Genomic DNA, 12,861 nt, shown 5'->3' on the forward strand with positions numbered 1-12,861 from the left:
TTCAGATGAACTGTGTTCACCAGTTCAGCTCAGTGGTTAGGTGAACTGTGTTCACCAGCTCATGGGTAACTAAAAAGTGAATCACCTGTTGTTTTAAGAGATAAGCACGGTCCAGTGACCTGGAACCTTTAAACAATACCTGCTGGCAAACTGGGGACACCCCCTTGGGCTGGGGTCTTTAAACTAAAACTGAAACTCTGCTGTGGGATCTGTCACAAGTCATAACATCAACATCTGGGGTCAAGGGAGAGTGGTGATGGCCTAAAAGTCGGCGGGCCGGGCCAAGGCGGGCCAAATGTATTATTGGCTAATAAACCCATTAACGAAAACCATGCCTACAATTAATCAATGCAACATACACTCATGATAATAATGATCAATCGGAAGCCACAAACGCGTACCATAATAACTTTATTACGAGTAAATCGGCTAAAACCCAGGAAGACGGGAAGCCTGTGAACTGGCTGACCGAGGTTACGTCTAAAAGTGGAATCGTTAAACGAAACGGGATTTAAAACGTATAAATACGTCAGCCAATTCCGATACACATTTCCGTCGGCCCGAAAATGTTTTTACATCTATATCCAATCACATACCACCCCATAAATTCACTATTCATCGTATTTAAAGCATGCCCACATTCAAATGATACGATCTCTTCCCCACGCTCTCAACATTATCTCGGCCACAATTTTCCGCCCGGCTTGGCTCGAGCCGTCAAAAGCAGCTTAAACGTAATACACGTATCTTGAAATGTGTTTAATTCCATAGACTGGTATGATATCTACCTAAATATCGCTTTGTAATGTTATAAAATGCAACATGTAAAGAAAACTGCTCCGTTAAAGTGAAGCCATTGTCTCTCATTTTTCAACATAGCCTCAATCAAAAGTGTTTAGTCTCTGTTCAGCCCGACTTGGCCCGTGCTGTCAAAAACACCTTAAACCTCACACATGTATCTTGAAATGTGTTTATATCCATAGATTAGTATTATATCTACCTACATATCACTTCACAGAGTCTCAAAGCGTAGTATTTGAAGCAAATACGTTGCTGAAAGTGAAGCTCTTTTTCTACATATTCTCAACAAAGACACTGTATCACAAGCGTTCGGTCCGGTTGGCCCGGGCTCTCAAACGCACCTTATACCTCACAGATGTATCTTGAAATGTGTTTAAATCCATAGATTGGTATTATATCTACCTAACTATCACCTTGTAATGTTATCAAATGCTACATGTAAAGATAACTGGTTCGTTAAAGTGAAGCCCTTTCCTCTCTCCATTCACAATATAGTCTCAATCAAAAGTGTTTAGTCTCTGTTCAGCCCGACTTGACCCGTGCTGTCAAAAACACCTTAAACCTCACACATATGTCCTGATTTGTGTTTAATTCCATAGATTAGTGTTATATCTACCTAAATATCAATGTGTGATGTTACAAAATGCCACATGTAAAGATAACTGTTTCGTTAAAGTGAAGCCCTTTTCTCTCTCCATTCACAATGTAGTCTCAATCAAAAGTGTTTAGTCTCTGTTCAGCCCGACTTGACCCGTGCTGTCAAAAACAACCTAAACCCCACACGTATCTTGAAATGTGTTTATATCCATAGATTTGTATTATATCTACCTAAAAACGTCTTTATAGAGTCTCAAAGCTTTGTATTTGAAGCAACACGTTGCTTAAAGTGAAGTCCTATTTTCTATACATTCTCAACAAAGACACAGTATAACAAGCTTTCGGTCCGGCTTGGCCCGCGCTCTCAAACGCACCTTAAACCTCACAGATGTATCTTGAAATGTGTTTAAAGCAATAGATTGGTATTATATCTACCTAAATACCTCTTTATTGAGGCGCAAAGCCTCGGACATGTATTTGAATCTAACACGTTGCTTAAAGTGAAGCCCAGTGTTCCATCTGGCTCTGTGCGGGCTAATGAAATTAATACACCTGTTAATTACACCTGTATCGAGCTTGCTTAATTGCCTCTTGTCTAATTGCAATCAGCTAGGTGTTGTGATTCAATTAACATACTCCATTGTTTCCCTTAATTACAGTTCAGGGGCCTTCAGTGTTATTGATTACTCCACCGTTTCTTCATAACGTTTATCTCAAATGCATATATAATATATAATAGATATATATAATTATTTATGCTTCCACTCGTGTTATGCTGCGTATGGGATGTTCTCCGTACATGTTCCAGAGTATAAACATTAATGAATACTAGTACCGATACAGATGGTAGGCTGAAGCTATTCGTGATATGATTTACACATATAATTAACTTAATAAATATCAGAAGATATTACACCCAATTATATGACATGAAATGCTTGAAAGAGGTGGGGTTTTTAGTGGTTCAGAATACAGGATGTTCTCCGTACAGTTTCCACAGTATAAACATCAATTCATACTAGTACAGATATAGATAGCCGGCTGAAGCTATTCATGACATGATTTGAACATATCAGTAATTTAATAAATATCAGAAGGTATCAGCTAAAATGACTTGCCGTATGAGATGTTATGGTTATATAATTTGAACATACGAAAGTATGAAAACACATCCACGGCAATGACACTGTGTTGCCCAGCTCAGGCTCGGGAGAACATTGTTTTCACTGTGAGAGCTTTGCCAAAGGTTACTCGGAGATGCCGTTTCCGGATGTTGTAAACTTCAAGCGTTTCTGATAATCCTGTTTTCCTGAACACGCATACAGACAATAGAAGTATTAGAGAGAGAAGTGGGAGAAGTATGTTTTCATTAAATCCACAGTGTCTCGCCTAACTGTCCGAGCTGGGCAGTAGCAGCTTATTTTCAAATCATCTGATCTTTACATGTTGCATTTGATAACATTACAAGGTGATAGTTAGGTAGATATAATACCAATCTATGGATTTAAACACATTTCAAGATACATCTGTGAGGTATAAGATGCGTTTGAGCGCCCGGGCCAGGCCGGACCGAAAGCTTGTGATACAGTGTCTTTGTTGAGAATATGTAGAAAAGATAGCTTCACTTTCAGCAAGGTGTTTGCTTCAAATACTACGCTTTGAGACTCCGTGACGTGAAATGTAGGTAGATATAATACTAATCTATGGATTTAAACACATTTCAAGATACATGTGTGAGGTTTAAGGTGTTTTTGACAGTACGGGCCAAGTCGGGCTGAACAGAGGCTAAACACTTTTGATTGAGGTTATGTTGTGAATGGAGAGTGAAAAGGGCTTCACTTTAACGAAGCAGTTTTCTTTACATGTGCCATTTTGTAACATCACACATTGATATTTAGGTAGATATAATACCAATCTATGGATTTAAACACAAATCAGGATACATGTGTGGGGTTTAAGTTTATGTTTATGAGAGTCCGGGCCAAGGCGGACCGATCGCTTGTGATACAGTGTCTTTGTTGAGAATATGTAGAAAAGATAGCTTCACTTTGAGCAAGGTGTTTGCTTCAAATACTACGCTTTGAGACTCTGTGAAGTGATATGTACGTAGAAATAATACTACTCTATGGATATTAGCACATTTCAAGATACATGGGTGAGGTTTAGGTTGTTTTTGACAGCCCGGACGAAGTCGGGCCGAAGAGCGACTAAACACTTTTCATTGAGGCTATGTTGTGAATGGAGAGAGAAAAGGGCTTCACTTTAACGAACCAGTTTTCCTTACATGTGGCATTTTGTAACATCACACGGTGATATTTAGGTAGATATAATACTCATCTATGGAATTCAACACTGACTGACTGAGTTTATTTAACTTTTAGCAATATCCAGCAATATGGAGGTTTAACCAGAAATGTTTTTGACAGCCCATGTGGGCCAATCGAACCGGGTCTTGAACGTGACGAGACAACACTTTAACCACTAGGCTACCCCACCGTTGAATTCTGCATATTTGACAGACAGATGTGTGAGGTTTAAGGTAATTTGACAGCACGGGCCTAGTCGGGCTGAGCAGAGACTAAGCCTTTTGAATGAGGCTATGTTGATCTCCATATTTGACCTGATATTTTTTATTAATTTCAGCACCCTTTCACACGACCCCTCGCCATAAAATCAAAGTTTGTCCCTTCAGGCCTGAACAGGTCAACCGTTACACGACTTCGCCATTGCTAGTAATAGCTTCCATTGATGGCATTGTGTATTTGTGTGATTGTGCCTTCACTGTACAGACTAGTTTGTTGCATTCATACCTTAATCACCCCTAGTTTCCTTTCATGACCAGGAGAATTTATATCGGCGGATTATTCTATGGTCTTCACGTCTGTTTTCATATTTGATGTTCTTGAAATCCCTATACACGATATTGTCACCCTCCCTTTTCTCAATAGTATGCGGGTACGTAAGTCCCAAAACTTTGAAAGTCAATTTAAACTTACCAGGATTTTTAAACGTAGTATTCTTGTTATTTTAATTTTGGCTAACATTTCTTATAATCGCCAACGGCTGAAGGGATGGTGTAAATCCAACTAGGGTCCATGCAGGTAGCAAAGGTACTGTAAGTCCCCATGGTCCCTAGTATGGTGATCTACCTTCTGTTGTTGGCGATCTATAGCCTGTTTTTATATTGTGCTGTCCCTATAGTGCTATTAGTTTTAAACTTTCCACGCTAGTTTTAATTCTAATTGTGATATTCTAGTTGTTTTACTGTCCTTCGTCGACAGGTTTTTATATTATACATATATTCCACTTCAAAATCAAATATGTACTCGTCACGATATGGCTGCAATATTGCCGATGTGACGTTAAATAATAACTCACTCACTCACTCACTCAATAGTATGAACACCCCATCCCCCCCTTTCTAAGAAAGCTGTATCCGCCCCTGGGTACTCTGAAAGAGGTAGAAGGAGTTCTTTCATATATTTTCAGATAAAGTGACACGCCCTTTCCCACCTGATAGCTATCCGACAGCACGGTCGATTCGGCCCAGCGACTTCTGTCTTTTGAAGTCCATGAATCGCATAGTCTAATCTCACATGATTTTGATATATATTGTATTCGAACCAGGGACCTTCTGTTCCGAAAGTCGGGCTCCTCGTAAACATGACAAAAGAGGTGAACCTAGTCAGCAACCTAGGACTGGGTAATGATATCGTCCATGGGATGTCTCCGCGCCCTTCTACACAGGAACAACTAGGTAGCCTAGTAGAAGTCAAGTATCCATAACTGTCGGGCGTCACGTTACTCTTCAGGTCAGGCACCTGTATGTTTTAGAAGTCTGAAAACTCCATTTCAACCCAAATGGCATCATTCTGTTACACGATGCTTTGATTTAATGATTGTTCGACTCATGTTAATTGTTCAATAGACATCTTTTAAGGACAGGTTCAGTGTTCAGATCATTTCTCATGATCAAATTATGTAGTACCCATGCAGAGGTTACTCGCTGTACAGATTTGAAGAAGTTATTTTGCGACGATGTCGTATTGATCATATACTAGATATACTCCATCCTCGATAATCTCCAGGGTATACGTTACGATCACTCTCCACTATACATTGGATGCATCCACGGCTTGACCCGATAATTATATTACCTCCCTTTGCTGGCTCCGCATTCTCACAGTAGCCAATCAGCTAAGCCGCCGTTACATCCGAGCTTGCCAGTGTCAACAAAGATAGCCGTCGCAGTCGCGAAGGTTTGTTCGCAGTGCCACTCATATTTTGGGGAAATCATACAGACAAATTGACAGATCTGAAACTTTTTGAAAATATATGAAAGAACTCCTTCTACCTCTTTCAGAGTACCCAGGGGCGGATACAGCTTTCTTAGAAAGGGGGGTGCATACTATTGAGAAAAGGGAGGGTGCACATTTCATTTTCATCCGAGTTTCAATGGTCATTTAATAAACTTTCAGGACAAAAGGGGGTTGCGCACCCATGCACCCCCTCTGGATCCACCTATACGTACCTCTGCATCAATTGTGTAGCCAAGTTTTAAACAGTTAGATAATTTGAGAAGCGACAGTGTGATTGGTTCGCTCAACTTCCCAGCGTAGACACCTGATTGGATAAAAAGCCAGCAAAGGGAGGTAATAAAATCATCGGGCCGAGTGATCGTAACGTATACCCTGGAGATTATCGAGGATGGATATACTCATGAGTACCTGTTGTTGAAAGCTGAGGATCCTCCATTCTGTATCCCTTGTGATGAGACAATCACGGTCAAGCATGTTCTGCTTGACAGTATTGATTTTTCTGTCACAAGGGAGGATCAATGAAGGATCTTTTTAATCAGGTCAATTATTATTTAAAGGTCACATAAACCCTAGGGGGTACAAATACATAAATCACTAACTGGCATCGTTATAAATGAAACCCCGTCATTAAAACTACTCATTTCGACCTTTAATTGACTTAAATCGACCTTTTTGACAACAGTGCACAATTCTCACCCGCGAACGAAATTTCAACCAATCAGAGCGGGGCGTCTCTGTGACGTCATATGAGGAATAGCTTTGAGAGCCGATGCAGAATTCATCTACATTTTAGGGGGTAAATTATCGTGTTTACAGGCTAGTATAAACCTGAATTCGTGACAATTGTTGTGGAAAATGAAAGCTATATGTTCTCAAAATCTACTGTCATTTAATTTTGTCTCCTGCTTTGCCTAGTTTCCGAGTTACAACTTGTTTTCATAGACGATTCTGTCAAAATCGATTGGTGTCGTTAGGCCCTATTTGTATAATGACTGATCCAAATTGATCCCATTTCTGTGTTGTTTTACCTCGATATTTAATCATGTCATGTAAAAATCTGTTTGTATTCTCAAAACAGTGTCGGCCCATAAGTTTTCACATGCAATACAGCAATTAATACTCCCTCGTTGTAACCCGTGTTAGGTGGTATAAACCTACACATGTTATTCGTCATCATTTAGTTGATGGTCAGTTAATGAATTTATAACAGGTATAATTAGTGGTAACACACTTAGAATACCCGACAAGGTTCCCATTTGGCATTTCTTGTGTCTGGAGTAAATATTCAACATTATAAACATCGATCAAAGGATTAACCGATAACACGCTGATTGATTAATTACTTTTATCTTACACAGCGGAATTGTCAAAAGGTAGTGTTTATGTATGTAGATTTACTAATCTATACTGAATACACTCTGTCGTGTCGGTGTCTGCGTAAAAACAACGTCCTTCTTTCAAAGGATTAACCGGCAATACATTGATTGATTGCCCATTATTGGCTAACTAAATTACTGTTTTTAAAGAAAGGCGGACATTATGCAATTAGTTGCCAGGTGTGCTATCTTGGGTGACCAATGAGACTTTACACCAATACCTGAAAAGATTTATCACTTTTTCGTATATTAAACTGTTAAAAGACACATCATTTGGAACAGTTTTGTGGATATTGATGGATACATTCGTCGCACAAGGTAATGGCCTGATATTGTTCCTATAACTTTAATCTGTTTTAATTTTAATATTTTCATTTTGTTTTTATTCATTTGTCGTAGCATTCAACAGAATCATTGTTTCGCCGTGAAGTGTAATGAGACAGTAGCAAAAGAAATTTATCGCGCGGTATTGCACTTCGACCCCACCTCGCTTCCGTGGAAGAAATCGTTATGTTATAAGTTGTGTCATGCAAAATCCGTTTGGTTATGATTCCAATACATATTTAACAACGAGTAGAAAGTAGTCTTGATTTTCTAACTTGATGAAAACAAACTATAATCTCATTAATTCCAACAGATATTTTTATTTTTAAAATGGCGGCGATTCTGTCGGGAACATCCGCCAGTCTGAGGATAAATTGTATTTAGGTTTGTTTTCACCGATGTACTGGTAGTAAATATGTATTTTATTGATGGCCAATAGGATTTTGCAATGACATATGCATATCATAACAATTTCTCTCGTGGCAGCGAGGTAGTTCAATATAATACTACTTACAATATATTGTTACTTCGACCACAACCTCACTTCGAGGAAGCGTTATGTTACAAGTTGTGTCATAGAAAATCTTTATGGTCATCAATCATATGCATATTTTACTACAACTAGTAAAGTAGTTTTGATTCTTTAACTTCCGTGAAGCGATCTGGAACACAAGTAAGATATCGTTTAAGGCTTCCACAACGCTCGTGCACTCACAAACATAACCCATTTAGCACGAACTGCGGGGTCCTGTGGAAATGTGCATGGGGACACCATCGCCCGACCCCTAGGAGCAATTGACGACAAAGCAACGATTCGGCATGTCGTCGTTGATGTCGAGAAATCATCAAAATGATGAGCGTGCTACACATTTCTATACAACTAACTGAAAAACGTTCCTCAGGTCTTCTGGCGTAACCTGTCTGTGGTTTCGTAAACCAGCCTTTCGGTATTAATTCAACCTGTTCCTGACGGTCTGAGCAGATGCCAAGCCTCATCAATCCGGGTATTTGTCGATCGCGGTACTGGTCGCCATAGCTGCCCGATGACGCAGGTGATGTTACATTACCCGGATGTGGCAGCTGTTGACTCCCTCTGGCCTGCGCGTTGAGCTGCAGTGGTCGCTCGAGGTCGAATCTGTCCACTACGATCGGCGAAACGGGGCATCTGCTACCGCATTCTGCCGGCGATATCCCTGCACCATTGAAGAGCCGTGAAAGGTCTTCTGGTGCTTTGGTGAACATTCATGCGTCGGGCAACTGCACGTTGAGGGACGCATTCTGCCGGCGCCAGCTTCAAGCTTTGGTGAAAACCAATGGCGATATGGCGACGGTTGGCTTCACTTAGACGTGGCATTTTGCGTTCGTCAGCAATATTCCAAATATTCCCCATGAAAATGTAATTTATGATGATCCTACATCTATAGCTAATATCTTTAACGATTTTTTCGTTGCCCAATCTAAAGTTGAAGATCCAGAACGTTCCCTCCCACCCCTATGTAGTAAATCATTGAACTGTTTAGCAAACATTGAACTAACCCAGAGAGATGTTGAAGATATACTCTTTCTCTAGACGTTCGCATAAAGCGTCGGGCCCTGATAGTATTGGTAATAAATTCCTTAGGCTTACTGCCAAAATGATGTCTTACCCCTCACTTCAATATTAAATAAGTCTTTAGACATAGCAAATTTTCCCAGTACATGGAAACGTGCTTCCATAATACCTATTCATAAGAAAGAAAGTGTTAATGAATGTAACAATTATAGACCAGTGTCTCTCACATGTTGTTTATCTAAAGTCTTTGAAAAATGTGTTCACAAATACGTCTTTAATATTTTTAAAGACAATGGCATTATAAATAAATTACAGTCTGGTTTTGTTCCTGGTGATTCAACAACTTATCAATTATTAGATTTGTATAACTTCATTTCAAGTCCCATGGATAAAGGTAAAGAAGTATTAGTAAATATAAGCATATGCATACGCGCTGGCTATCTGATTTGGACTGGTATTGTTTAAAATGAAAACACATAAGAATTTTGTGTTTGTGAATGCATACTTTGTTTGATCCTTTATAACATATTACAAAATATACATAATATACATAATCATGTCATATTTGCCCATTGACACTCGCCGATATCCACGTCTCTTTAACATAAACATCCTGTGCTCATTCAGCATGAGAAAATAAAGGTTGATTAGGGAACCCCAATATCTTAATTAAGGAAAGAAAAGCAGTCAAAACACTGTCACTTCCTGCCCAGGACCCCAGGATGTCACACGCTAAGAGAAGTAAGCAACCTTCCCTCATAGACATATCAAGGAAAACACATAACAACAAGACGGTTTCTTTTCTACGGGAATCTCGGTATGTAGTCATTGTTGTTGTGTGGGTTTTTTCACCATTAACTATACATTTTCAATCAAACTATGAATTTGTGAAGGCAGGAAGAGTATCGACCCAAATGTGCAGGTTTCGTTTTAATATTCTGCAATCCATTTTTAGTATTACCCGGTGGCCCGGCCCGGTCCGACTTTTCTTGGCCCGACTTTTAGGCCATCCCGGGAGAGTGGCAGCGCTCACAGATGCCGGATTTGTCTTGCAGATAGACTTGCACAAGTCTCTAAGGTAATAATTTGTAGTTAAAAGGAAAAATTCTAAAATAATATGCAACAGATTGGCGTCCTTAGGGTAACATTGCAGAGAAACGTTGTGATATATTTATTTGTTACCATTAACATGATTACACTTCAACAAGAAAAGAATCATAATTGCCACCGTAAAAAACATTACGTCAAAGAAAACATTTGAAGAACCACAAAGAGTTGTGTTTATACAGTTTAAGATCAAATAACAACACATCACTAAACTGTGTCATGACACTGAAACAATATGAACACTTAATGCGTCAATATAAAAATAAAAATAAAATAAAATAATATGGTCAGGATATATCATTATTCACTCAAACTAATCTGTCCCACAGTCCCTGAACCAGATTATTTTCCCTACTACTTAGCCCTCCCTGCAATGCTAAAGCTCTAAATGATATACTGACCCAATGTCATGCAGGAATCGAAGTGACTGAATTTAGTTTTACGCCGTATTCCAGGTGGCCGAATCTTTCCAAAACAGAGTGATGAAGGCACATTGACTGACCACACACGCACACGCATACTCACACCTGAGTGAATAAACTACGAGGTAATTAGACAGTTACGAATGAATATACATAAGTTAATAATAGAAATGTTTACAATTGATTATTAGAGCATGTTCACAATCAGTTATCACAGTACATATATGTGAGGAGTAAACATCAAAGATTCGTTACACACGATGCATACTGCATTAACCATGATGCACGTTCCAATGTACACGACCTCATGCAATAGTTCACTTACGATCAAACATACTATGACACATCACCCAAGTGGGCGTTGATGCGCTCTGTATTCTGTAATGTATATAGTACATACAGCAGGTTGCTCTACGTTACTACACTACACGTTACTGGACTAAATAGAATTGATGTGAAGGTTCTCAGAATACATAGTATCTGGTCATATACGTATTATCAACCTTAAACAAATAATACATTTCCCGCTTTGCTGATAAAACGAGATATTTAACTAATAATTCTTATAAACACACAATATATGTTTAACGAAGTGAAGAACATTGCAAACGTTTTTCATTTAACGCAAGAAGTCGGCGCGAGATTTCTGTTGACAGCTGGTGAGATGGGGGGGGGGGGATTACCTCACTGTGCCCCCTGCCTTTGTTTCAGGGTGCGAAGCAGTCACCCGTGGTTAACTAACTGACAATGGGGGGATTAACAAGGGATTAAGTACAGCCTGTTCTGAAATTTATTGTCACTATGTGCTGAGAGAAACTCTTGCCTAATGATGTCATTGTCATCAGCTAGGTGATTGTGAATATCACGATAGGTGGTAACGAGGTTGTTGTGTGTGATGCTAGCAGAACAACCTTTCTTGCAGCAACGCCATGGATACTTTTGGGTTTGGTGTTCTTCTTCCTAAATCGATGACCACGAAATACAAGATTCTGTCCTCCTCGAGAATTGTTGACAAATCGCACATTAACTTGAACATTAGCCATAATGGTATGCCAGAGAATGACAGGGAGTTGGTTTATATAGGAATTCAGTTGACACAAGTCACTCTAAAGGAGAACCCACTCTTACTATGAGTTTCAATCATTCAATTTACTTAGATATCAACTCAATTATATATTCTACAAAATAATTTGATTTGTTGATTAAACACAGTTCGCTACAGACAATAATTAGCTGCTGGGGTCGGGGCCAGTTTATACCTTGTCACAACACGCCCCCACTAAATTCCTTGTCAACATTTAGGTTTGGGGGTGGGTGGTGTGGTGAGGTTAAACCGATACGGGCAGGTCGAGCTACCTCCAGCCACAGCCTGGGAAGTCAATGACAAAGACTTGCCGCCAGTCTAGGTAACCCAACCCTCCCAGGTTCTCGGTGACTCGGTCTTCACAGTGACTCCCGGCACACGGCACATGGTAGTCTAGGCACATGGGAGCCAACCCCTACTCCACAGAAACACCCCGTAGACAGCCCGATTTGTGTGTTTTGCAGATATTGGTAAGTACACAGACATGTTAAAGGAAGGTGATGACGAGTTGTTACATAATATTAATTGTTATGTTCAACCTGTTGTTAAATATTGTTGGTTTAAGTTACAACATGCACTGACAGGCAGGTGTGAAGTGTAACCTGTCGTAGCTGTGCCCGGGTGTCGTTGTCGCCGTAGTCGTATAAGTTATACGGTCAGTGTGCAGGCTATCTAAGACATCCCCGACCATCCATGCCGAAGTTGCCATTGTTAATACACTTATTGGGATCAAACTGGTCCAGTACGAAGTCAGTAATTCATGAAAAGCCGATGTTTTAAATAGTGAACAAGCTGGAGTTACCTCCCTTCCACCATGTGACAGTACAGTGTTCAGCCCTGTGCGATAGACTTGTGATTAACCGAGCGTCAAGGTGTGAAGTATTACAGGCTTGTGTAATGTCTTACTGTCGTTAGATCTATACATTCTCTGTGCATTACACGTTTAATTTAGACTTTCAGTCACGTCTATTTCTTCCCAGCGAGCCTTATTAAACTTTGGGTAAATTCGCTAAGATAATCAATGTCGTGATCAACCTGTTGCTGCAGGAGTTACCTCCCTTACACCGCGTCCACAATTCGATCTGAGTGCGGTATCACCTTTTGGATCTGTGAGTAAGAATACAATAGATACCGATATATGGATGTTAACAAATGCAAGTTTCTCACTTTCAAACCATATATGTTTCACGTAACAAATGTTATATTTGGGATTACACTTTCTCAGTAAAGTAAAGATTCTAGTACTTTGTGTGCTGGCGATTAGGTGCCGGACTCGGAG

General features: G+C 39.7%; 1 protein-coding gene and 1 long non-coding RNA gene across 2 annotated transcripts in view; one reads left to right on the forward strand and one right to left on the reverse strand.

The window, feature by feature from the left end:
- LOC124288649 overlaps positions 1-2,046 on the reverse strand; it is a 36,931-nt gene extending 34,885 nt beyond the window's left edge. Inside the window, exon 1 of the long non-coding RNA XR_006901501.1 lies at positions 2,035-2,046. This is a non-coding gene — a long non-coding RNA (uncharacterized LOC124288649). The remainder of the gene's footprint in view (positions 1-2,034) is intronic.
- Positions 1-12,861, forward strand: part of LOC124288644 (BTB/POZ domain-containing protein 6-like) — a 29,804-nt gene that overhangs the window by 11,850 nt on the left and 5,093 nt on the right. The window lies entirely within an intron of this gene.

This window comes from Haliotis rubra, unplaced genomic scaffold (assembly GCF_003918875.1).
Source record: "Haliotis rubra isolate DU_JTF1 unplaced genomic scaffold, ASM391887v1 Scf421, whole genome shotgun sequence".
Classification (NCBI taxonomy): domain Eukaryota; kingdom Metazoa; phylum Mollusca; class Gastropoda; order Lepetellida; family Haliotidae; genus Haliotis; species Haliotis rubra.